At 37.2% G+C, this 26,162-nt stretch overlaps 1 protein-coding gene across 1 annotated transcript in view; it reads right to left on the bottom strand.

The window, feature by feature from the left end:
* The window catches only part of CNTN1 (contactin 1), a 216,047-nt gene that overhangs the window by 153,057 nt on the left and 36,828 nt on the right, over positions 1-26,162 (bottom strand). Inside the window, exon 2 of the mRNA XM_014871147.2 lies at positions 4,949-4,994. The gene's annotated coding sequence lies outside the window, so the exon portion shown is untranslated. The remainder of the gene's footprint in view (positions 1-4,948; positions 4,995-26,162) is intronic.

Genomic DNA, 26,162 nt, shown 5'->3' with positions numbered 1-26,162 from the left:
TCAAATATTCCATCCTACTGCATATCCATGGGAGTGACTAGAACAGGTATCCATCCAGAATAGAACAATTCCATTAAAACCTGTCTTGTTTGTGTGTATGAATTAAGTTATGTGTGTATAGACATGTAGTGTCTATAGACATGTGGTATGCAGATGACATTAAAAAGAGATAAGGAACTGTTAGCTGTTTAATTTACCATGATGCAGGATTACCAGAGCACATGTAACTCAGAAATTTGTTATACCTCATCTGCAAAATCAGGTATTGCACTACTCAGTCATTTATAATTTATGTTTGGATCAGATTGTTGTCCAGCTCTCAGTTACAAAGTACTATGCTTCTGCTATTCTTTTTCAATTTTAGAATTATTTTGAAGAATAAGCATGAAATCTTATCTTTAAAATGGAGAACTATATCCCAAAAGGCACTCAAGCAAACTCAACAAGGACCAGGAAACCAGCTGAAAGTGCACTTCCAGTGTGAAGTTTTAGTCATCCTTGAAATGATAAACAGGAGACTAATACATAAATATTCTCAGAATAAATATGCAACTTATGCTTTTGTATCTAGCATAATTAGGACAATACATGATGTCAGTGAAGTCATTACTAGTATTTTGCATTTAGTCCTTGAATAAACACCTTAAATAGAAACTTTTCATTTGGTCTTAAATATTATTTTATCACAGTTGTCAAACTTGCCTCAGGCAGGACCTAAAGAACTTTAATCTAACTGGTTATTCAAAAGAAAGCTAAGATGAAACTGTATACTCCACAAACACCAGCAGACAGTAACAGATTTCATACTATCTGCAGTTGTTTTGCATAGGATTCATACAACCTATTGTTAGAAAAGTGTAGTGCAAACAATAATCTGTGATCTCTTGAGTTGCTTTTTAGTGAATAAGCATTTTTAATAATACAAGTATCAACGAATGGAGCATCTTACTGAGATATCTAAAAAAACTACGCATTTCAAATTAACGTCTATCAAGGAAAGGTTCTGTGGTCTGCAACTATCTAGTAATTGCTTTTGGCTCTTAAAATCTACAAGTAACAACTGCTTTGCATAATTATTAGAAGGTCCAGTAAGCACTATTTGCATATTCTTTATAATTAAAAAAATACACTGTTCTTGATGCAAAGTGAAAAGTCACATATCAAAGATGTCAGAGTCCTGCAAGGACATTTGGCACATTCTGTTTTCATCCACATGAATCACTTTTTATTTACCTGGGAAAACTGGCAACATATGTCTTGCCTTGATTCAAAGAGATATCACTACACCCGTGATCTAAGTGCCTGACAGATGCTTCCTTCTTCAAGAAAAGGAGGTGGTGTTTGACCCTAGCATCAATTCCAGCGGTTGGCTAAACAAATATCTGGATAATCTTCCTCCCACTGGCTCTGCCTAGGGAGTGCAGAGTGAACAAAGGAAATATTCTGAGTATCTGCAAGTATTCTGCTCCAAATCTACAATAAATTATGTTGTTTATGCAAACAGTGCTTCTTCTAAGAAAAATACAGTTTAATTTTCTTTTGTAAATGAAGCGCTTGTGGGTTGTTTTGGGAACTTGTATACACCATCCCTGTTACTTCAGTTACTGTTTCCTCCAAGGCTACTGGTTTTTGCGGTCCACTCTAGCAGACTTCTCTGGACACCCCCAAACCGTAAATATCCATGCCTGACACTCAGTATTTGCTGCTGGTTTGATAATGATTGTACTCAGTGCTTTGCAAGAGCTACATATGTGCTTCCATACTGTCTTACCAAAATCAAAGGACTTTGTCGCTAGTGGCAGTAGCACTTGGGAGGTGCCTTTCAGTAACGCGCTGGTCACCTTTTAACCTCAAGCAGTGTGGAAAAGTACTTAGGCATGTTAAGAAACTGCAGCAGTAACTACACTGAATTATGCACATAGTAAACACAAACTTTAAAAAAATTAAATGTCAAAGGCACACGGTCCTGCCTACTTCACAGGAAAATTAGCCAAAGACACAAATACAATTGATTCAGGTGATCTTAGCTGGACATACATAATCTTTTCACAGTCCCAACTGTGTCAAACACCTGAGTAAACTGCAATCCCAAATAAAATTTTCCTCAACAGAAAAAGGCAAGATAAATTACCTGGCCTGTTGCAATATCAGTTTATGAATCAATAACTCAATTTCTGCAAATTTGCAGCAGTTTTGTAAGATACTGCTGTGCACAGTGCTAGTGAAAAAAAAACCTGTTGGTTTACTTTTAAACACAAAAATCTCAAAAGCAAAATTGACTGCACTGTTGGGAAACTAGTGCATATCCGAAACAGCTCACAGGCGAAAATCTTTTATCAAGAAGTCACATGTACATTTCTGTCAATCTGCTCCACAAGATGAGCAGACCACTCCAACAGTACAAGGATAAGAATGTGGAGCAGCAGAAGCTGAGGCAGTCGAGTAATTCATCTCTCTTGAGAGACATGATTGCACTCTGTACTGGCTGGCACAAACTCTTGAACAACAATCTACTATGTGGAAAACAGATTGGCCTTTATACTTTGTTTAGGCCTTTACCAAGACCATTTTAAAACACTTCAGTAATTTGAAATTAATGCCTCCAATACAAAGGGAAGATCCATAGTTATAGAAATTAATGTGTAATAAGTAGAAACTATCCTATGAAAGCCTTTCCAGAGAAATGCTTATTGGACCTGTTTCTGGTCATTTGAAAATATCCAAAAGGAATTCTGCAAGACTGTTGGCAAGTACCAAGTCTGAAGTAACAGTTATAACCAGACAGATCTAAACTTTCATGCTTAGAGGTGTTGCAATGAGGAAGAGACTGCACTGCTTCACAGAAATACAACTATATATGAAAAGCACTAGTTTTCAATGTCTGGATATTTAATTAGCTCATAGGATGCCTCAAAGAGATTTCTAGATGAGATGCTACAGCTTATGCAATAATTAACACATCATTATTACTTCTGCTGAATACCTGAAGGATTATATACCTGCATCTCAACCTTCTCTTCAAATACATGAGAGCCATGGTGCTTGGTCTTATCACAGAGTCATGTCTCTGAATCAGACACTGACAGAGGCACACGACAGGCACTTTGTGCCACTTTCCTGCAGCCTTGGCCTCAATGCTGAGTTCTGCCAGATTGCTCCTCTGTGCTCAGCATCTCTCCCAGACCTGAACAAAACACGAACGACTGGCAAATCCTACGAACACTGGCTAATCCCATAAGATCAGAGAGTAACAGGGAGGCTGCAGTGCTGCATTCCAGCTGCTCTGTCTACCCCCAGCCTTTGTCATTTTACATGACAGGCACGGTGCTTAGCATGTGACCTGCTCCCTCTCGGCACCCCAGGAGCTCAGGAGAGAGCTGTGCAGGGAACAAGTGGCTTACTCCAGTTGCTTCCTTCCCTGGGGAGAAGTACTGAATTACATTACACCTGACCTGCAGCTCAGTGCAGCTGCACAAACCCACAGCACTACCTGATGAGCTTGCAGGCAGGTGCCCTCTCTCAGCAGAGCTTAAGCAATGCTATCAGCCAATGCAGGGAAGTGCATACTCCTGCACTTACACCTTCCACACCTCTGTAAGGATCTTTGTTCTTAATTTTCCTTTTTTCAATCCAGGCAAAGAACAAAAGTAATATTCATCTTTACTGATGACAGAAATAAATTAGAAACACCAGGAGACTGTGGCCATTTTGAATGAAGACAAAAAGCATCAGGTATATCCAGCTGCTCCTGGGATCATGAGCTCATTCATACAGAAAAATAAGCAGTTCTTTAATAAGAGAGCAACAGCATGTGCCATGCCAGTTATAGGTTTATTGGTAAGGAAAGTATAGCATGTTGAGTGTTATAAACACTCAAAAAAAATTGACTGTGAGGAACAATACAACGAGTGGATAAACTCTTTCTCAAACAGAAAAGGAGCATGTGAACAATTTAATGGATCTCATCTCAGATAGGGAATGGGCTTCAGGAATGAAAGATTTGTCTCATAAATACTTGTCCCATGGAAAAAAAGATGCCCTTGTAAGCACAGAGGGCAGAAGCCCTACGAACATCTACTTGCAGCACTGTGCATTTGCTGCACGTTTGAGAATTGCTAATGGTTCCAACAGATCTGGCTGATAAGAAGCTTCACTTGTATGTGAATCATACTAAGAGCCTAAGCACAACTGTGTAGGAACAGCAAGGTATGATATAATAATCATAATCCAAATAGAAAAACATTGCCAAACTTCCAGAACTCCAATCAGACAACTGGAATCACAAATAACTATGAATAAGCTGCACTTACACCTTTGTTAATGAAGAAAACAGTTTTATAGAATGTGAATAAAAACAGCTTAACAGATGAGTTAGCTCTCTCCAGAAATTACATGATAAAACAAGGCCCAAAGACTGAAATAATTCCTAAAATGTATGTCATTTCATTAGCATTGAATTGTCACGTCATACTATACAATACATATATATTAATGAACCAGCATAAAATCTACATTCTCTCATATATACAAAAAATCGTATCATAGTGGTTTGGAAATGGATGAAAGATGCAGATAAATATTTGACTCTGTAACAATGAATTAAACAGTAAAAGTGGAGATTTTTGGGCTATTTGTCAGAGAGGTTAGCTAAGAATGACTAAAACTTAAGTCTGATCTACATTAATTTGTTTGTTAAGTTAAAATTAACTGAAGTAGTATATGAAACAGAAATGCAAGGAGGCATTTCACAAAAAAAACCCCAAACCAACAATGAATATGAATAATTACTGTCATTTGCTTATATTACACAGATCCCTTGGGTCCAGTACTACAGAAACATTCAACAAAACAGCTTGTCAATAGATCAGTCAAAGACACCAAGGTTCAGCCTTTTAGAAAGATTACTTTAAACCTGTATGCAAGAGCTGAAAAAATAAAAGCCACCAACCTCTAATAAGGTAGATTCTGTTTCACTGCAGATCCAGAGGCAGTATCTAGAATTGAATAAAAGCAGGGTTCAGTTGTTTGCTCAATCCTCAGTTTTTCAGTTACCAAATGTTAGAATCTTTTATGCATATTTCCAGAACATTCTCATACAACTGGCTTTTCTCAGACGTTTGAAGCAGCCATAAATATGTGTTTCCAGTTACTTTTTTGTATAAGATAGGACATACTCATAAAATTCTTCTAAAATGAAACTTCAAAAGCAGAGTAAACTTGTGTGGTTTTATTTTTCCCGATTATGTCACAAAAAGCTATTATAGGCTACCTTTACAAACTGGCTTGAGTGAAGATTTAGCTGCTTTTCCAAGTTATTAATACCTTATCAGAAACACTTGATCCTAGAGCTCTCTCCTGAAGTAAATTACACTGAGATGCCTGCTCAGATACATACTATCACCAAACTTCTGCTCTTGCTAACACATAACTCTTCCCTCTGTGGTATTTCTTCTGACCCCTCCTTTTATCTGTCTCCATCCATCAAATTTTGGCATGCCCTTCCAGAAAAAAAATGTACACAACTTTGGGCATGACTTATTCATACCAACTCTTTTCTGATTCAAAGCTGTAGATGCTGTCAAACTACCTCCAAATCTCAATTGCCTCGTTTAGCAGTTTGAGTAACATCCACTATCCATCTTGATCAGCTGACCAAAGGTAGGAACAACACTACAGTGGCACTACTTGCAATTTTCAATGCTTCAAATATCTACAGTAACTCCAACCATTGTATAATAGAGAACTCACTTCAGAAGCTTGCTACATGAAAGGAACAGATTTTCAGCTTGCTCCTTTATCTGTATTTCCTTTTGTAACTGTAGTTCATTCTTATTATAAATAGGATTTTTAATTTGTGTTAATAGCCAAAAGGTCAATGATTTAAGTATGTAAGATATGGAATTATTTTAGATACATAAAGTTCAATTGCTAATTCTGAGTTCCATAAAAAATCCAGGCATTCAGTCTCTAAAGCTGTATTACTCTGTAGGTAGCTTAGTCAAGGTGTGCTTGTTACTCCGTTTCTCTTGTACTCTGACTTACTGTACTACTTTTCACTGTGCTGAGAGAAGATGATGACTGTACTTTCAGGCTCATCCCTTCTCCCTATTTCTAAGTCAGTTAGAGTACTTGTTAAGACACCCAAGCGTAATCCTTCTGCTGCTGCTGACATGGACAGAATATCAGGGTATGTCCCACCTATAAAACTTTATTATTTCTGTCTCCTTGTAAACTACTACCGAGAATATGTGGATAAAACTAATTTTAATAATTTTTACTACTCTTACAGAGCCACAGACAGAAGAAGACTCACTTTGCCATGCCCAAGTTTTATTCTTTATTCACTTCCTTGCTGAGTACAATTTTCATAGTCAGAAGTCTTAGTAACTCTAAAAATTGGTTTTCAAGAAGGACATTTATCTTGAGTATGAAGTTCTTGGAGTAACAAGTTATTGAGTACACCATCAGAATAATGCAATAGATTCTGTCATTCTTTCAGGTCTAAATAGAAAGGTTTACATGCTTGCTTCAAAATTGGTTAGCTGGGTTGCAAAAGAAATTAAATCATAGAAAAAAATCCAGCATCAAGGTTCTGAACAGTTTTCTGAAATGGTAAGCATTTTAATAATGTTGTTTTTTTATTCAAGTTCTCTAGGGTAATTATGTATTTTTTAAAGCAAAGATATGAGAACTATTTACTACCATATTCAGTGAAAATTCCTAACACTACTAAACAATAGTATTTCTGTAACTTTCTCTATATTATTTTCTGTCATCCCTTTACACCAAACTTCGCATTTGTTGTTAAAAGATTTGCATTTATTTATTTCAATTAAAGTTTATGACTGCTGTGCAATGTAAGAAGAAAAAAAAGCAGGTCATAGAAATTTACAGCAAATTTAGTCCTCACAGCTCAGCAGCTCCCCTGCCCACATACCAAGGCACAGCAAGGGAAGGAGATGCTCCAGCAAGATTCACTCCTGGTGACTAAATAAGCATCTTCCACAGACAGCTCTGGGAGCTATCAAGCTCCTCTTTCATATTTGAGCAATGGCACTGAAGTCAAAGTATTTCTATCTACTGGTACCTGAATTAGCTGGAAAAGCAATCGTATTCATTTTACAGGGACTCATAATATTGCATCAGGTGTCATGAAAATATGATTTGATAATTTTAGCTCATAGCATAATGAAGACAGGCAGAATATTTTTTTTCATTTTTGCCCCACTTTTCCCATTCACAGTGGGCTGTAAAAGATAATGAAGTGATTTGTATGAACCTCTGTACATGAAAATTTATAGAAAAACACACAGAATTTTAGAACATCTTCACTTCTTCACCCTTAATCACACTTTGAAGCAAGAGGGAGAGCTGTGATGGATAAAGATTACTGCTGAACTCAGTAATGCCAAAGCAATCATAAGGAGACCTTGAAAACACCACTTTTAGACTTTGCTAATCAGAAGAACCCATCAGTTCAGCACCAGGCACTGGCTGTGCACAGCAATGGTAAAAAAAGGCCATTATAAATTAACGTCCACTCAGAGAAAAGCCCTTTTGTAGTACTTGTCACATATATGAATACACTGTGATGACACTATAGGACGAGTATGTAATGCAAAACACCAACCATGGACAAGAAACACAGAGAAAGTAAGAACTTTTCCAAGCTCAGAGACGATTACTTGGTTTGTATCAGAAAGAGATTTGTACCTCTGTGATCTACTTAGGAATGGCTTCTGGCTGGGAATACAGTATGCAGAATCCTGCATAAATAAAAAACCATGCATTCTTTTTTGTGCATGTCATGAGCTTAGATATCCCAAGTTTCAAAAATACACAAATCCATTGCCTACCTAGAGAGATTAATATCCTTAAAAAATTAATTTGCTAGTTTGTCACACACACACAAAAATATCTTGGTACAAACCATTAAACAAAGCATTTCTAAAGGTATAAATTGCATTAAAATTTCAGTTCTGACTCAGAACAGCAAGGACTTCTGACATAGCTTAGCTCTTTCTGGGACTATTGTGTAGAAGTCACACCAGTCTTCCTTAAGTTCAGATGTTAACCCACCTCACATGTTGAAGGCCAGGCTTAGATTCAGCTGAAAAACAGGCACATTCACAGGAAGGTATGCACTGGTATAAAAAATTTCCAATCATCAGAAGCCAAATATTGAGAAAGCTCATTCATAAACTATTAATTGTAGTGTCATGGAAAAAATCACAGAATTATCTACAACCCCAGAAAAACTCCCAATGTAGCACAATACCAACACAGGAAAATACCAAAGGCATGAGCCAGAATATATAAGTCGTTATATTATATTTATATTATATATATTATATTATAATATATATATAAGAATATATAAGTGTAAAGGAGTAAGTCAGGTTAAATCAGTTTTAGGAGCAGTAAACAGTAGAAGTATGATCCAGAACTGGGAATCAATTTAGAAAGTGGAAGTAAACAGACTGTGCTAGAAAACATGTAAAAATGTCCCTCAGTGGATTTATGAGAAGGCAGTAAGGGACCCCTACCATTAGCATGCCACTCGTCCTTGCACCAGTGTCTCAATTGTAACCTCATCATTTGCCCCTCCAGATGTCGTTGAGAAGCACGGACACCACTAGGCTGCAGACTCAAAGGATGCTGAAAGGATGAGTGAATGGAACACATACTAGAAATTCTGTGTATTAACTGTATCAATAACTGTAAAGAGCTGGACTGAAATAATAGCTGTATTTTGATTAGAAAGTTAAGACTATAGCTAAAGATAAACCATAGCTCCTTACATCACTCAGCATTCCTCTTTCCCTGTAACAGAGGCACAGTCCCTGCAGTTCCAGGCTGAGTACCAGAACCCTGCCTGCCTTCAGCCGAGCTGCTACCAAAGACATGAAAAAACACAATTCCAGCTACCACCATCAAGTTACAGTGAGATTAAACAATTTTTAAAATTACTTTGTTTAATCACAGCAACATATCATCTTGTACTGGCTGCAGGGGGTTCCATTAGCTATTCAGGTCTGCAAACAGGGGCAACTAGATCAGTGAGCAGTGGAGATCCAAGGTCTCACCCTTCTACAGATGAGCTCATTGCAATCCCAGGCTATAAACCAGTCAACCCAACAGTGCAAAAGAGAACAATCTTCAGTTTGCCAAGAGCCTCTGCAATGCTTGCTTCCTGTTTATTCTGATTTTAACCCAGGGCTGAAGCTTAAGTCACTGCTTTCACATGGAATTAAAATTGAGTATTTTAAGTTCATTCATACTGGAGGCATATCACAAAGCAAAGAGACAGATAGGGTCCTGCCTGGGAAATTACAAAGGCTCTTATCTTGAAAAAATTTACATATCAGGAACTTTATTCACATAAATAATCATGCAGGACCAGGATCTTATTTAATCTTTCTTCAGAAACTGAGCCTATACAAACAGCACACGGATGCTGCCTCTATTTTCAATAGCAAATCATTCACTTTTTATTATCGTTCTACCACTAATTTAGCTGTAGCGTTGCAAAGAGGATTTCCAACATATTAAAGTACTACTGAAATAACATAAACTATTTGCATTTGAAGATTATATTGTCTATTCCAAACAATATGGCAGGAGATCTCTTCCACGTATTAAGAAATCCCTAACTAATCACGTTAAGGCAATGATGATACCCATTGGAGAATATATCATTCTGTTCAAAACCTCCTTCATAAACCATTCTTTATGCAAGACAGAAATGGCTTCTGGCAAAGCCAAAAAGATCTGCCTGTGGCAAGCTAAGTTTAAGTATGAATTTCTGTTGCTATGAATACAAAAAGAGGTTTAAAAAAACAATAAAACAAAAGCCAAAGGTGCTTGCTTTTTGACAGACACTAAGTTTCCTCTTATTAAACCACCCTTTGTTCTAGAGAATCTTCAAGCTTGTTTTGCTAGTATTGTTCCAGAAACCATGTGATAACATAAACTTTAGTTACGAAAATTACCATCCTACCACATACCACAGCACTAGAAAACATTAAGTTTCTTTGTAATATCCTCTGGGTGTGAGATGTAGTATTCCAAATGTCTTAGCAGAGAGCAAGTTAGAATCACTCTAAACTGCTAGCCTCTTCATTTCTATACTATTTTAATGCTGAAGAAACATCAGAAAACCAAGAAAATCCTCTATTTCATAGCTACCCTTATTACCTACATACCACTTATTGACAGTTGGGCAATTAAATAATTTTTTCTAAAAATATGGGAATATTTAAATGGTAACCACTATGTTGCAGGAATTAGTGAATTTATTCTATACTCAGCATAAAGAAATTCACTTTGTGCTATTTATTGTTAAGCAGTATATTCAAGCTGTGACTTTGGTGACATTCGTGTATCTTTAAATTGCCAGTTCATTGAAGGACAAAACTAGATTATTGGTTATTGGATTTCAGTGAGCCAATGAGCATGTTTGGACAGCCATAGATTCTTCTTATGCATTATACTTTGAGCACTAGATGCGTAAGATTTTGTGAGATGTCCATGTTCTAGCATGTGCTGATTATGGCTGGGATAGTCAATTTTCTTCACAGTAGCTGGTATGGAGCTGTGTCTTGGATTTGTGACAAAAACAGTGTTGATAACACAGGGTTGTTTCAGCTGTTGCCAAGCAGAGCTTACCCAGAGTCAAGGCCTTTTCTGCTTCTTACCTCACCCTGCCAGTGAGGAGGCTGCACAAGGAGTTGTGAGGGGACACAGCCAGGACAGCTGACCCCAAGTGACCACAGGGATATCCCAGACCATGTGGTGCTGTGCTCAGTATATAGATCTGGGGGAAGGAGAAGAAGAGGGAGATGTTTGGAGAGAGATGGTGTTTGTCTGCTCCAGTCACTGTTACCTGTGATGGAGCTCTGCTTTCCTGGGGTGGCTGAACACCTGCCTGCCCATGGGAAATGGTGAATGAATCCCTTGATTTGCTTTGCTCGCATGCACAGCTTCTGCTTTACCTATTAACTGCCTTGATCTCAGCCTGCTAGTTTTCTCACTTGGACTCTTCTGATTCTACCCCCCCACCAGGCTGTCAGTGCTTAGTGGCCTGCAGGGGTTAAACCACAACACAGCTCTTATCTGGGTTTGGTCACAACCACAAATGACCCAGACTCCCTCCAGTGAACAAGTCTCATTCATATAGAAGCAGTAACAGCCACACACGTGAGATCACTCTGTGCACTAGATCATTATAAGGGTACATCTGTAAAGAATTAGGCATTACAATGAGGTACCAGTATTTCAGCTTAGGATGGTATGTCCAGTATTTAATACCAAGGACGTTCTTCACCATTGACCAGAGCAATTACTAGCCCAGTTTAGGGGCTAGATTTGAAAAGTGCTTTCCTATTTCACATGAAATGTATCAGGAAGTGGAAAAAATCGTGTTTACTGACTCCCTCATTTTCATGTATTGTATCACTACTGTATCTGCTCTGAAAGATAATGGGACAGTTTGAAAAAATAGCTGCAATAGAAGCATTTACAGAAACCAAAAGCATCAAATCTAAATGGTTTGCCAGAGTGAACCAAGCTCAAACAATTTATCAAGGGACTTCAAATTTAGGGTTGTCAAAGACCTGTAATATATTTCTCCTAGTACACAAAAGGAAAGCTATCTTTTACCCTCGAGAATAATATTAGCAAAGTGCATTCAACCAGCTCAGGCTGAGTTATGCTAACAACCCTGTTCACCTCTGGACATGGAGACCTTCAATCCATCACTGTAAAATTTGATAAAAATGTTCCAAGAACTGCCAAAAGGTTCATATTTAATTATCACTGGAATCAATATAAAGAAATATTGCAGAAAATTACATGTTCTACATCATTTAAGTTTTCTGATTCCTGACTTCTGGGCTTCAGAGGTAGCCTGTATTACCTTCTAAACCCTAATTAATCTGGTTTAGAAAGAGTAATTAATTTCTACTCCAAAGAACATAAAACTGTCACCACTTCAAAGCATGTTCCACAGGCCTGGATTTACTGGGAAGAGCAAGGAGCTGCATCTGCCCTTGTTTCTATCATGCAGAACACCCATTAAACAAATGATCCAATCCTTCATTACAGGCTTTTCAGCTGGTGAGTGCATGCCCAAGAACTAAAAAGAGATCTGGATTTAGCTCTACTTATGAAAAGAGAAAGGGCATTGTATTAACTCCTTGGGAACAACCAAAAAAACTTAGTAGAAGCTGGAGAAGGATTGCCTTAAAATTTCTGTCAGGTAGCAGGATACTAAATAACTTAGCCTAAGAACTCCAATTAGAAAACAAAAGCACTAATAATTCTGCAGTCCTTAAGGTTTGTTTCTATGTGACAAAATCAGATGTGATATTCAAAATACTACTACCACCACAAGTATCAAGCCTCAGGAATAAACATATTAGTGCTTAAATGGTATGCAAAAAAAAAGAAAATTAAGTATTTGGCTGTTAGTTTTAATTTTTTGCACATGGTACTGAAAAGAGCTGCTACAAGCATGATACATTAAAAGCACTTCATTTTTATTTGTGAAATACTGTTAAGACACGTCCATTAAGAAAAGGTACCTGCCTACAAAACACAAGAATATGTACTTGTAGCTGTACTAATAAGCAAAAATCCTCTTTTATATTTGACTTCTGCTTCTATCTTGCTTAACAATTCACCTATGCATACTAAACCAGAAAATACTTAACAAATTTTCTTTGCATTTATTTAAATACTCGCAGAGCAATATAAGTTGCTGCATGAGCAGATGATTGAAGAAGCCTTAGATATATGAACACTGCAGCTTCTTCAATCTGTCTTGCCTCAGTAAGAATTCCAGCTCCTTCTCTTGCCCTACAGAATTATCCACGATCCCAAGGCAACTACAAATGATGTCCATACTCTGTAAATTACCCTCCAGGTATCCCCATAACCTCCCATATATCTCTTGCTTAAGAACTCAACAAGGTGTAGCCAATTCTACAGGTGTGTGTGCTTCCAGCACAACAGGTAACCATGAGGTAACACTCCTCCTTACTGGGATCAGGTGCACTTATTTTGGGAAATTGTATTCATCGTCAAGTTTGAGTTAGAAATAGCACAACACGTACAAAAGTTACTAGAGAAACACCAGTCAGTCATCTATGTCTCATTTCCTTAAAAACAGGCTAAATAATATGTAGGCCCTTGTTTCTCATTAAATGTTTCTCTGGAAAACTAGATACTGATGAAACCCTTAGCATGTCATGGGCTTTTCTGCCATTCTACTAATGTAAACCTCACATTTATATATAGCCAGGGAAAATTAGCTTCTCCTGGGCTAATAAGCAAAAAAAAATTCACTTTTTATAACTTCTCTGAAATTAATCAATTAATGAAAGTATTACTTTATGTAAAATTACTTCATTGAAAAATGAACTATATCATCAATTCCTGTCACATGAACTACTATCTCTAAATGTCAGACATTCATTCTAGTCAGATGCTGATCACTTGGATTGGATTCAATCTGAATTAAAATTTAAATAATTTCTCTTCTGTCATGTGCTCCCTGATCAAACTACCTTTCCATAGAGGAATTTTTTGATGTTAAAAATAAACATAAAACAAAATATGTTTCCTTTAAGTCTAAAAGTGTCGTCAGTACTAAATGTATCTTTTCTTTCCTTACTGCCCAAATTCTGAAATGCCAGCTCATATTCTATGTCGAATGATTTAATGATTTTATCTTGGTGCCCCGTTAACCAAAGTCTCCTCTGTAAAATCAGTATGTATGATTTCACGGTTTGGCAAAATTTACATTCTAGACCCAGAAAATGCTAATGCTGTTTACCACATCATGCCTAAAAGTCCATCTCCTCATTTTTCTATTAAGCCAGCCTGCTGGGCTTAAAAGCTGAAAGTTAGAAACCTACCTATCTGTTAGGCTGTAGCCAGATCAGAGCCTCACAGGACTTCTTGAACCCATTAGAGAATGTATTATACTACCAGGGAGTCATCTCCCTTCTGAACCAATACAGTTAAAACATCTCATTGTTATGGTATATAGATTTGGACTTATGATTAGCTTCATTATAAAAATGTAAGATCCTTAATAAATATCTGCTGAAAAGACTGACCTGTGCCCCAAGACAAATTAGACTATACACTTCTACACTCAACTACCTCAAAGGAAGGCAATGTTTGAGTGAGTATAGGTGGAAAGGAAAAGTGGATGGAACATACTTATCTTTTTCCTGCAGAGTATACTGCCACAGTTATAATTTCCTCAAACTGGAGGAGAGTGAGAAAGATGACAATGTAAGCACTATTACCTTAAATACAGGAGAGTTAATGTGGGAGAATGAATGTGCTGAAGTTCTGATCATCTGTTTTCCATTTCTGCAATTCATAGAAAACAGATTTCTCCACCGGCAACAATAAACAAAGCACTGATTTTAGGATTTTGGATGACATCACTGACAGGGAAGAAAACTAAGATAAGCTCTCACAGATATAAATAGGCCCATGTTATGGAAATTAAGATTGTTAGGAAAGCACTATGAGAGCTTTGCTGATTAACATTATGTCAGATCACAGAGTCCAGAGAGACTGGAGCTCTGTTATCTGTATCATGTCACATGGCAGAACACAGCCCAGCCTGTGGGATGCTTCCACCAAGCCTGTGGGGCTTTTTTTTACCTGATCCAGAAGATGTAGATCAGCTGTTTGAAGAGTAAACACAGCTCCAACAGTCATGCTCTTCTCCTGTGCTGGTAAATGGGGCCACACTGCATGGCTGCAGCATGCTCTGCCAACACATGACCAAAGTGAGATGTTTCCTCCTATCCACACACAGACTGCTAAAACTCCATTGCTGCAGCTGCCAGTGAGTCATGAAACTTGAATCCAGCACAGCCTTTTCAAATGCTCAGTCCCCCCAGATTTCATAGTCAGAGGAAACCAAGACAGGCAAATGACAGGTGGGAAGGAATGAAGACATAAAGTAGTGCAACAACTTGTTTTTGTGTATACACATAAAATGTCTACTATTCTGATAATAAGTGGATATTTTCTAGTCCATGTATCATGAAACATTAAGAAAATTCTTACAAAGAATTACAGTGAAAGAATATTTAGCTCCTAGCTTGCTCTCATCCCTCACAAGGGAGATATTCTGACTGCTTTCAGAAACAAGCTAATGAATTATACCAATTAACCACAATTAATTGCTAGTCTGGTTTTACCCTCTGTCTCATCTGTTTTACTTTATTGACAGCCATTGACAGCCCTTACTTCACTCACAACACCATGAGTGCCCACCTGAGGGAAGAAAGCCTCTTTGAACCTCAGAAAATTCCCTGATCTTTCTAAGGTTAAGAAAATAATATTTGCCTTTGCTTTGCTTTCCCTCCCTTCTCCTCTTAGTAAGAATAAGGGAATAAAAAATATAAGGCACAAGCAATAAATCACTACTGAGTAATTATTTCTGATAAAAAAGGGACCCACATCCCAAAAAGACATCAGAAGAAAGGAGGGAAAACAGACAAGTCAACAGTGGACTGTGGCCCCCATTTAAGAGAGGACACGTCTGCTGCTCTGGCCCATCCTGAGGGTCATGCTACTCACTACCACCGTGGACTGAATGGCTCCTGCAGCATCTGCCAAGAAAAGAGCTCTCCCAGACTATCCTTCACCTCCACCTTAGCAGAACATCAGACTGAATAAATGCATCTCCTCTTCTGCCAAAGAGAGCATTAAGGCAATTCCTTTCACTGCACCCATTCCCTCCTACCTCCGAGGAGATCAGATCTTACTGATTCTCCTTGACAAAGAGAAAACAAAATCCTTTGCCACTATTCCAGCCTTTACTACAGATATTCTACGGCTCTAGCAAGTCTTGAAAAGTCTTCTAGTGCTTACATTTCATAAAGAGTAAGAATTAAGAAAAATAAATATTGATTTCATTATGTGATGCTATGTTTATGTTACAAGGCTCTCTCTTACAGTTATTTCTAGAAAGTCTGTGCCAATAAATAAATCACTTCTTCCATCTGTGCTATAAGACTTTGTAAAATAATAGCCAAATTCTGCTCTGACTGAAATAATTGTTAAAATTTCCACTGATCAAACTGGATACAACACGCTGTAATAACTGTACGATCACAACAGTGTCCACATCGTCCTAGGTTTCCCTTTAAAATATGAACTTAGAGAAGGTCATTCATGGTTGCATATTACAGAAGTACTTCAAGAACAGATGTGCATGGCTTAGGAAACTCTTGCTTTCTCAAATAGGGTGCTTTGAACCTTGCCCTCCCTGACAAGGTCCCTCGAAAGTAGGGAGCATATGCTTGTATAAACCAAAGATGATAGATTATATGATGTGCAAAACCTAGATTTGATTTATTGTTTGCTTTTTTTTCCTCTCAGGAGCACACATACATTAGATGTATGTTTATATACCAAGGCTGAGTTTCAAAATTAAAGGTTATATAAGACAAAGCAACTTTAAAGGAAGTTATAAAATGCCTTTAAACATCACCAAAAGACAAACATCTCTGTTTACACCCCTATCAAACTTAAATTCTGTTTATGTCAATGCTGAATTCTGCCTCACAACTGGCTAAACCATACCTGATAGACTTCCATGCCTCCCATAGGCCTTGGACTGGTCTGACTGGATGGCTTATGAAATCTGGCTATACTGCACCAGTTAGAAGACTAAAAGCCAAAAAACAGCATTAGAAAAGAACATAATAAATGTCTCGTGTTTCAGAGATTAATGGACTTTGAAACATGTTTTTTTCCCCGAAAACTAAGTGAATTTCTTCAATGTCTTATGAAACATTATTCACACTGGGACTGCTTTACACAGCTGATATGCTGGAAGAAATCTTCTCCACAGCCAAAGTACCATTTTTTATTGTAACTGGGAACTGGTTCCTCCAATCTATTTCAGATCTCTCATTACTAGGTCAGAAATTAATTTATCATGTTTTGTTACAGTATAATTCTTAAAAACAACTCATATGAAGGGGGGGAAAGGCACAAATTTTAAAATGGTTTACAATTGCAGAATGAGTCTGGGGTTGTAACAACTTTTTGAGTCAGTAAACAAAAGCTTTTTGAAGGGGATTTATCCTGTGTGTTATACATTCACTAAGAGGAAAGTGGAGGAGGGGTAGAGGAGGATAAACCACAAATGAAGATAATGAGGATTTTATGTAGATGGGAATTTCTGGAAGATCAAAACGGTTTACAAAATATTACAGAAGTGCCTGCTACATGAAAAACATTGCAAGATCTGTACAGATGGTTAATATTCTTTGCTTACTTATTTTTAGGACTAGTCGTTTAAGAAATTCTTTTCATTTTCTTTCCCAGTCTACCTCTCTTAATTTTATATTTTTTATTAAAAACTACCAAAAAAAGCTTGTTTCCATTTGCCTGAGTGGTCCAATCTGCTTATTCTTTTATTGCTTTTTAAAATTTTATTAAGGAAGCCTTAACAATCCACCTAAGCAGACCATGTTTTTATCAAATATAATTTCTGCTGTGCTTTTTCTTTTCCACAGATTGGAGAATGAGGGAGGGAAATAACTTCCCAACTCCTATGTCTATCCAGTATGGTTTCATGAGAATCCTGACCAGAAAATCATTTTGCTAGACCACGGTGTTCCCTAGCAAGCAAATTACATTTTTGAAACTCACATAAATAACTACCTAGAAAGCTATGTCTAGCAGAAAACAAATACAAGAAAAATCTTACCACAATTCAGATGGACACAGTGACAGATTCATTGCTAAAACTATGACATAATCAAATTGGGATGGCTTTTATCAGATTTTTTTTTTCACAGTTAGATGTATTCAAATAAATAAGGTTCTAGGACAGCTGAGAACCAACAAAAAAATACAGCAAGGGACTAAAACACTACATTCATTTTAACTGACGTATCACAAAATCTGGAGCTCAGTTCTGTATATTTCATCCAAGTAAAGTATCAACATTTCATGAACTCTCACTCTCTTACAGTTAGAATCCTGTTGTCATTGGCCCTTCAGCATCCTTAAATTTCATCTTTCAAACCCAAAGATATTTCAAAATTATGATTTTACTTTCAGATAAGGAAATCTGCTAAGTAGCCTGTTACTTGGGTAGGAAACCAATACTCCAAATTTAGATATTTTAGCTTTAGTTTGATACTAGGTGAGCTCAAGTAGCAGACAAGATATTCCAAGCAGTTTATTGCCTAAAACTGTAAAACAGAGCTGCTTTTATATAGTTCAGCTCAACTACTGACTAAAGCTTTGCTTCTCGACGCAGAACTCTTTCTACCCCAAATGAGAATTCCTTATGTTTACCATGAGTGATTTGGGATTGATAAAGGAAAACATCTGAAGATTCTTCTAAAGTTGCTTTATTCTCAAAAATTTTTTTTATTCCTTCATCTCACTGCTTATACCAAGGACTGTCTTGAAAATCTCCCTTGAGATTATAACTGTAGATGGGAGCTGAACTGTACTGCACTTTTGACAGATCCAGCTAAACATCTGAAAGCACCGATGAACACTGAGGAGTAATATAAAGCTTTGCAGCAGTGTCTTTTTGGATGCTCTAAATGTAGATTATTTAACTAGCTTAGCTTCCAGTTTGAATCTTCATAAAATTGCACATAAAGCCTCCTGTGTTTTATAGGAATTTATAAAAACTGCTCTTGTGGACTTCCCCAATGCAGACTAAATTATTTCTCATACCTTTTAATTGCAATTCCTTGGCCATCTAAGAGATGCCTAACAGTCTGCATTCTAAGTCCTCCCACAGTTTAAATATATTATATATATGTTTCTGCTCAAAGAATTTTAATTGGAATCTTAAGAATTTGAATTAAATAAAAAAGAAAACCTACTTTTCCTCAGTGAATAGAGAATCAGAAGGTAAGGCAGATAAGTCTTGGTTAGAAATATTTCCATATTTATTTCCATTTTTTCACCCTGAAAACCTATTGGAAAAACATCCCTTTTCATAGTCTTTTGTTTTACTTCTGCTGCTATTTACTTTGCAAGAAAAATTTTCCACTTTCGGCAACAAAAATATTTTACTGTATCTCCCAACTGAAGGACAGGAAACTATTTTTTTTTCTCGGTTACTAACCCGGCACCTTTCCCTAAATATTTTCAGAAATTATGAGAAGCTATTTCTTTCCTGAGTTAAAGTAGAAACAATGCCTGTAACTGTAACTTCTACTCTACAGATCCTCACTTTCATATCAATTTGTGGTATGTTTGGCTGTATGTTTTGTGTTGTGCAGGCCTTTGAAATAAACTGGTTGGTGCAGCATCTCTGAATGCCAAGTGGAGAAAGCAGATCCTAGGAGGAAGCTCACCAGTACTTTTCAACAGCATTTGTATTAAAGGAGCAGTAATGTCTCCTATCACCTTGTAATGTCTTTTAATGCAAAGGAAAAAACAGACACTGGTTTTTTGACAGAGACTGAGGATGTAACTTTCCTTCAGTATTTTCTACAAAAATGATTGCGCTACATTTTCTTTGACTGCTTCATCAGTTTGCAGATTGCTGAAAAGAAAAGCTTCCTATTTTAGGCCACACACTACCTTGCAAAAAAAACCCATGAATGCAGGGAATGAACAGTAACAAAAATACAGTCAGCACAAAACAATATTAATTGTTAAAAGGAACTCTCAATGTTCTAAATAATAATGCACTATCCATCTCTGAATTATGACAGACAAGAGTTGACAAATGCTGAAGTTTCATTTACTTTTTTGTTCAACAGCTGCTTTTCCAAAACACCCCCAGTCGAAGAACTCTCAAGACTATGGCATACATCACAAATCTCAGCTTTCAGCAGATTTTGTCAGCACAGTATCTCCCCTCACACAGACTTTTATTCACAAAGAAGCTCAATAATTCAATTAAAACCTGACAATAAATGAACTAATACAAATGAACTTAGGACATAGCAAGAACGGCTTATAAAGACCCTACGCAGTTTATCATGTATCTAAATCCTTTCTAGCATGTGGAGAGGAAGAAGGGCTGATGACACCAGGAGGTGCAACAGAAACTGTACAAAACCCTCTGCCCCAGAGCGCAGGTGCCTCCTCAGAGGGAGGATTACACTGACTTTTGCTGACGGTGGCAACCAGCCAGTTCTGCAACAGAGAGACACACACACAGGTTGCCAAGTCCCAAATTATGCTAAACATAGACACAGGGATGCTGAATCACACTTGAGGGATTAACGTTCTTCTTTCTCCACTCCAGTTTCACATCAAAGTGGGGTCAAACTCTGGTTTCTGAACTATTTCTGATTGCTCTTTAGAGCAGCAAGGGCTACTCCAGCCCTCCTACAGCTATCCTGTGCTTCAGCTACCACAAGCTCTTTTATAATATGCTATTGACAATATTGCTCAAATTAGCCCTGACAAAATATACATTACACAGACCAACAGGCTGCATTGCAGGGATGGTTCTGGCAGTTGTATGACAGTTCTATTACAGCACAACTACACCAGAGCCTACAGGAATGAAAATGCGAACAAGATTTTTCTTTCATTGATATAAGATACTTCAAAATTATATGATGAAAATAATGTTCCGCTCCTTGCTGTCACTGCAAATGAATGCATACATAAAAATTAAATCCACTGGACTTTTACTGTAAGACAGGCTACATTTTCCATACAGAAACTTTGGCCTATATTTGGTGTTTCACTCTTCCTGAGCACACTGGAGAATGTGCTGGCAGCATGAGCAACCAAAAAAAGAGCACACAAACATGTTGGTGTGCATTTTTGTAAACTACCCTTTTCTGCTGAAAGCCACTAGATGTTAGGTCCTTGAACAGGGCTAATACACACACACATACAAAGATTCAAAACAGGCAACAAAAAATTGGATTATGCAGACTGCAAATACAAGTCACACCATGCTACCTCACATGGCTTTAACATAGGAAACAAAAATGAAAAGAGAAATATGAGAAATTAGAAGAAAAATTAGTCAAATTATACCTAGCAGCCCAGACAGCTGTATGAATCTTGTGAATGTAGCGATGTAGTATTTGAATTTCACAGAGCATTCACATGACATTTCTGTAGTCTACATAACAAATGGAAGATGATATTTTTTATATGAGGCTTTAAAAGTAGTATTTGGTTATTGGTTGCCAGAATAAAAACAAGTGAAGCATTCCTTAAGCTTCCTGGGAATTCATATCTCACACCTTTTCTTCAGTCCTGTTTCAATCTTCCCTATGTGCCTGGAGTATTTGATTGTTTACTGGTCTTAGCAGTCACAAATGCCGAAGTCTGGAACATGACTTGCAGCCAAACATAACTTTTGACAACACCTGTAAGCAGAAAGCTCAATGACTTGGCTTGGAAAAAAGAAAAAAAATAGATCCTCTTCAGTTTAATATGATGCAAAAGTTCTTCACTATAACCAGTCCACTGGAAACCTCAGGGAGGTGTAATTACTAATTTCTGATGAACAGGTACAATAACCAGAAATTTTTGGTTTTCCAGATAGCAAGAGCCTTTCATTCAGGAGGTTTTCCCTTGTAACTTATGGTGCAAATCATTTCTTTGGTGACAACTGAGTTGCATGCAACCAATGCTGGAATTATCAGCATTATTTACTTACTTACTTATTTACTTAACAGTATAAAAAACAGTGCTGATGGCAGGCCTTGGAGTCTGCTTCTCCCACGGCTAGGGCTGGCACTTCTTGCCTGAGAAATGACCTAGGGAAGGCAGCAGGCTTTAAAATATACTGTTCTTAAATGCAAAGCCTCTAGCATCTTAGGAGCACCGTACTTAAAACATAGGCTCAGACGTATTTTATTATTGTAAAATTATTAATTCTTCACACTTTTCTACACAGGGGGCAGACTACTTCCCCAGAGAGTAGAATTAAGGCAAGCAAATACTTAGACTTGAGCACACACAGAGCCTTGCCAAGGAGAGCAGAGCAGGCTTGAGTTTTACTCCAGAGCAGCACCACACCAGCAGATTCTACAGCTCCCTGAGGCAGCTTTTTCTAAATAAAAGCAGAATATCTGCCAGTGATGTTTCTCTTATGAAGTAGGGAAGAAGGGAGGGTTTGAAGTTTCCCCTGGCAGCTTTAGGCCCCCATTTCCAGTGCTGCTATCACAGCTGGGGCAGATGTAGCTGACAGCAATGGCCAAGTGTTTTGCAGCCAGGTGTATTTCCAGTCTCAGACACTGACTCTTACACTTCTGGGACATCTGTTTGGTTTTGATACCAAACCAAAATCTGTGGCTAAATAAAGGACAAGAATATTAAACCATGCAGCTGACTCCTAAGACTGAAATAATAAAGTAGAAGAAATTTCTCTTTGGTTTTGAAGAGACTGATCAAATCCTATTGTACATCTGAATCAGAATTGTATCTTTACTGTGCAAAGATAATTGATCAGCAATATAAAAATAGAAGAGCAAAACAGTAATTTCTTCTCCATTATGGGAATTGTACAACCCAAAATAAACATCTTCTTATCCACCAGCTGAATGTGAGTTTTTTTCAAGGCTGACAACTGCCTGCTCTATTTATGTAATTTAGATAGTCTGATATTTATATTATTAAAATCCAGCATATGGTAGAGATCTGGTTTTGTTTGAACAGGTCCAGGGCACAGACTATATTAAGAATTTTTTTTCTGACAAAAATGGGAAATTGTTACTTTACTGAATTTTTAGCTAGGAATTGTGTTATTTAAAATAACAACTCAGGTACTAATGGAAGGATCAGTTTTATAAGACAAATTAAATTTAAGAGAACTCTTCCTATGTGAATTGGAACACACTTCTAATTTCCTATTTTATATTACTTTTCTTGGTCATCTGTTATTCTTATTATGTATCTTTTTTACTTCATGCACAGTATTTATTTTCAAACCAAAATACTCTAAACAAAATTAATGAAACAGGATATTTTAACTGAGCTCTTTAAATGTAGATTGGCTAAATAAGGGTACTAGAAGAGGGACACATTTTTCCAACCTTCTCCATATTTTAGTGGGGCTTTTTTATTGCAAAGAAACTCCACAGAATTGTACCATTGCTTTTTTATAGAAAATATGAGTGAAGTTAGTTTTTTGCAATGGAAGTTTAAACTACTGCTGTGCCAGGAATTACTACAGCTTTATTATTTAGTTTTCTGTGTGATCCTATCAAATTTCTGTCAAACCTCTGTTTCCAAATTTGACCGTTAGTAGCAACTTTAGAGGGATGGAGAGAGTCAAGAGAGGTGATCAATCTCTTCACTTCCTCACCTAGTTTGCTGCCCAGTCTCACTGCATATAGAGAACTCAACCTTGTTTTCTGCAGTTCACAAAAAGAAGGCAAACTTTAACTCCAGAGCAAAACATTTGTGGTTTTGCTTTTTGTATGCTCAAGCAAATTATTAAAATTTGTGTAAGATTAAATGTCAATGCTTTCATGGTTAATTGACATACACTCATTATCTAAAGTTTATTTCTGTAATTTCCTTTTGCTGTATTCCCTGCTCATTTTGCATTCTGAAGGAGAGAAGGGCAGTTTTTCAGCTGACCTAATGAAAACACTGCCATGACAAATGAGAAACCAACCTGTGTGCAGTGGAGTCTGGCTGGAGAGAATGCTAATTCTCTGCCTCAATACTGCCTTCAAAGAGATTATTCAAGGCTCTCTCTGACATGGAACACAGTGACCAGCCAGCAAATGCTAGAGATGAAAATAACCTTTATCTGTTTTAACAAAAAGGTGAACTAAAAAAAGCAGTCAGTCTTACCCTTAATGTTTACTATTAGCAATGAATGAAGTGACTTTATTTAGTGCTTATTAACTGTCACCGACAGGATTTTTACTGTAGATTTTTTTATTATTTAATCAGCATAATTTATCTACACAAGGCAAAAGATGCAAAAAACAAGCAATAGGAAATCAATTTTTAAAAAAAAATTACCTGTTACTGAGGTCTAGCAAATGCATAAGAAAAGAATCAAGCTACAATTTTGCATACAAAAACTGCATACACTGAAGCTGTGAACTTACCATCCTTGTCAACTGGGTGGAGTTGTTTATAGAATTCAAGTATCAAACACCCAAAAGCATGACGACAGCTCAAATGAAAAAATGAGGCTCAGCCCCAATCTATCAAAAGATGCATAAATGTACCAAAGTCAGACAATTAACCAAAATACTCAGAGTAATGAAAAACTTCTTAAGGTGACAAAATGTACAAGTGGAGAAATTACCTTAGATTTCTAAACTTCTACCTGCAGAACACCAGAGTGATGTACAGTAAGTAGCTTAGACTACTATGAATGCACTTAAGTCATTAATACTTTTTTCCTGAGCAGTATTCTTAACGAATGCTTGCTTACAGTGACTGCCTAGCCCTCCTGAGAACTGAATCTTAAAACAAGACACTACTTTGACAATTCTATTAGAAAGCACATGTTTTAAATATCTAAAATTGCTGAAGTAATTTAAATATCTGACAAGAAAAATCCACAGGTTGCCAGCCTCACATAAGACATACTTCAAGGGCGGAACTGAAAACAATATATATTATGTAGATACAGCAGTTCCATAAAAAATGAATGAAGTCTTACTACCTATAGCAAAGAACTTGGAAAACTTGCATAGTTCACATTATTTTTAAATATATTCAATAAAACCCCAGAAAATACACAGTTCTTCTTAAAGTCTCAGAAATAAGGTGTATAATACTGTATAGGAGTTTGTCAACCACTCTAATAGCCACATACAGGTGGTGAACTCCATAGCTCAGCTGTACTTTGCATCCTTCCCTCAGGGCACACAGCTCTTGGTGCTGCTATGGGTATTAGAAAAATAGTGAAACAATTCATCCAGCAACGGCTGTTCATTGTCCCCAAAAATGCTCCTCTGACAAGGGAGAGAGAGACAACACAATGCTTCACTTGTGGTTTCCCAGGATAGATTCCCTACCATGAGGCATACTGCCATGTCACATGGTACAGGTCTGCTCCTGTACATTTCTAGAAGGTGTTTCTCCAAACTATTCTGATGCGTTATCATTCTACAAATGACAACCATATGTGAATGGACTGTGGTCCAAGTCCACATTCTGTATTACAATGACCAGCTGAAAAAGCCTTTAAAACCCCTCAAGTGGACAATGGCTTCCTGATTCCCAGGACCTGCTTTCCAATCCAAGACTATTATTAGCTAACTGATGGCAGAGTTCTTCAACAAATCCATTCTCCCTATCTTTGGCCTGATGATCATAAATGTCAAGGCAGCATTACTCGTCATTATTTATCCCTCATTATTTTCTCCCCCAGTGGTATTTGTGTCACTTGATTCCACCAGTTTACTGTGCATTAACTTCAAAGGTGGTAATTTTAAATCATCATGTTTAGTTGTATGATTTGTAGTTTCCTATTATGTTTTCTTCCATTACACTTTAAAGCAGGAAAAGTTAAAAGCACTACCTTTCTACTGCCATTTGTTATCTTCGTAACTTTACATCAGCTCTGTCTTGCCTAAATGGTCTGAAGAGGTATTGAACCAAGGGCTTTGATATTTACTAAATGCTCTTTTTACATTATTCATGGGCAACTGTCAAAGCATCAATAGCGTCAGTAAACCTTTCTGCAAGTGAAAAACAGAAAGCTACACCTCACACTGCACAATAGGTACATGAAACTGTTTTCTAGGTAGAAGATTTACATTTTGCATGCATCAAGATAGATGTTTAATATGTTTCTAGGATGATGTGAACACCGCCCCTGGAGCCCTGCTGGCTTTATTTCCCCCAACCTCAGCAGTTTTTGGCTTAGCCATGGACACACATTTGAACCATCCCATGAGCTGCATTTGGCTGAAACTCTCCAGTTTGGCCAATTTTACAGTAACAGAAAGGGCAGATGCAGTGGAGTGGAGAAGCCTGTTTTCACCTAAGAGTAAAGTAAGACAAAGTCACCCTGAAGAAAATGCCATTTGGCATTTTTATGTGATCAGAAGTAGATTTCATCCTCTGAATAAGATCTTAAAATGTCATCCCAGTTCATTCACAGGACAGACAGGAACATGGGTCATATAACAACCCATTTTCCAGCCATCTACATCTTTCAGAAATTACTAACAAAAGACATCAGTCTA

Source organism: Sturnus vulgaris, chromosome 5 (genome assembly GCF_052056855.1).
Source record: "Sturnus vulgaris isolate bStuVul1 chromosome 5, bStuVul1.hap1, whole genome shotgun sequence".
Classification (NCBI taxonomy): domain Eukaryota; kingdom Metazoa; phylum Chordata; class Aves; order Passeriformes; family Sturnidae; genus Sturnus; species Sturnus vulgaris.
Note: the sequence above shows the minus strand (reverse complement) of the source record. Positions and strands in the feature narration are given on the sequence as shown.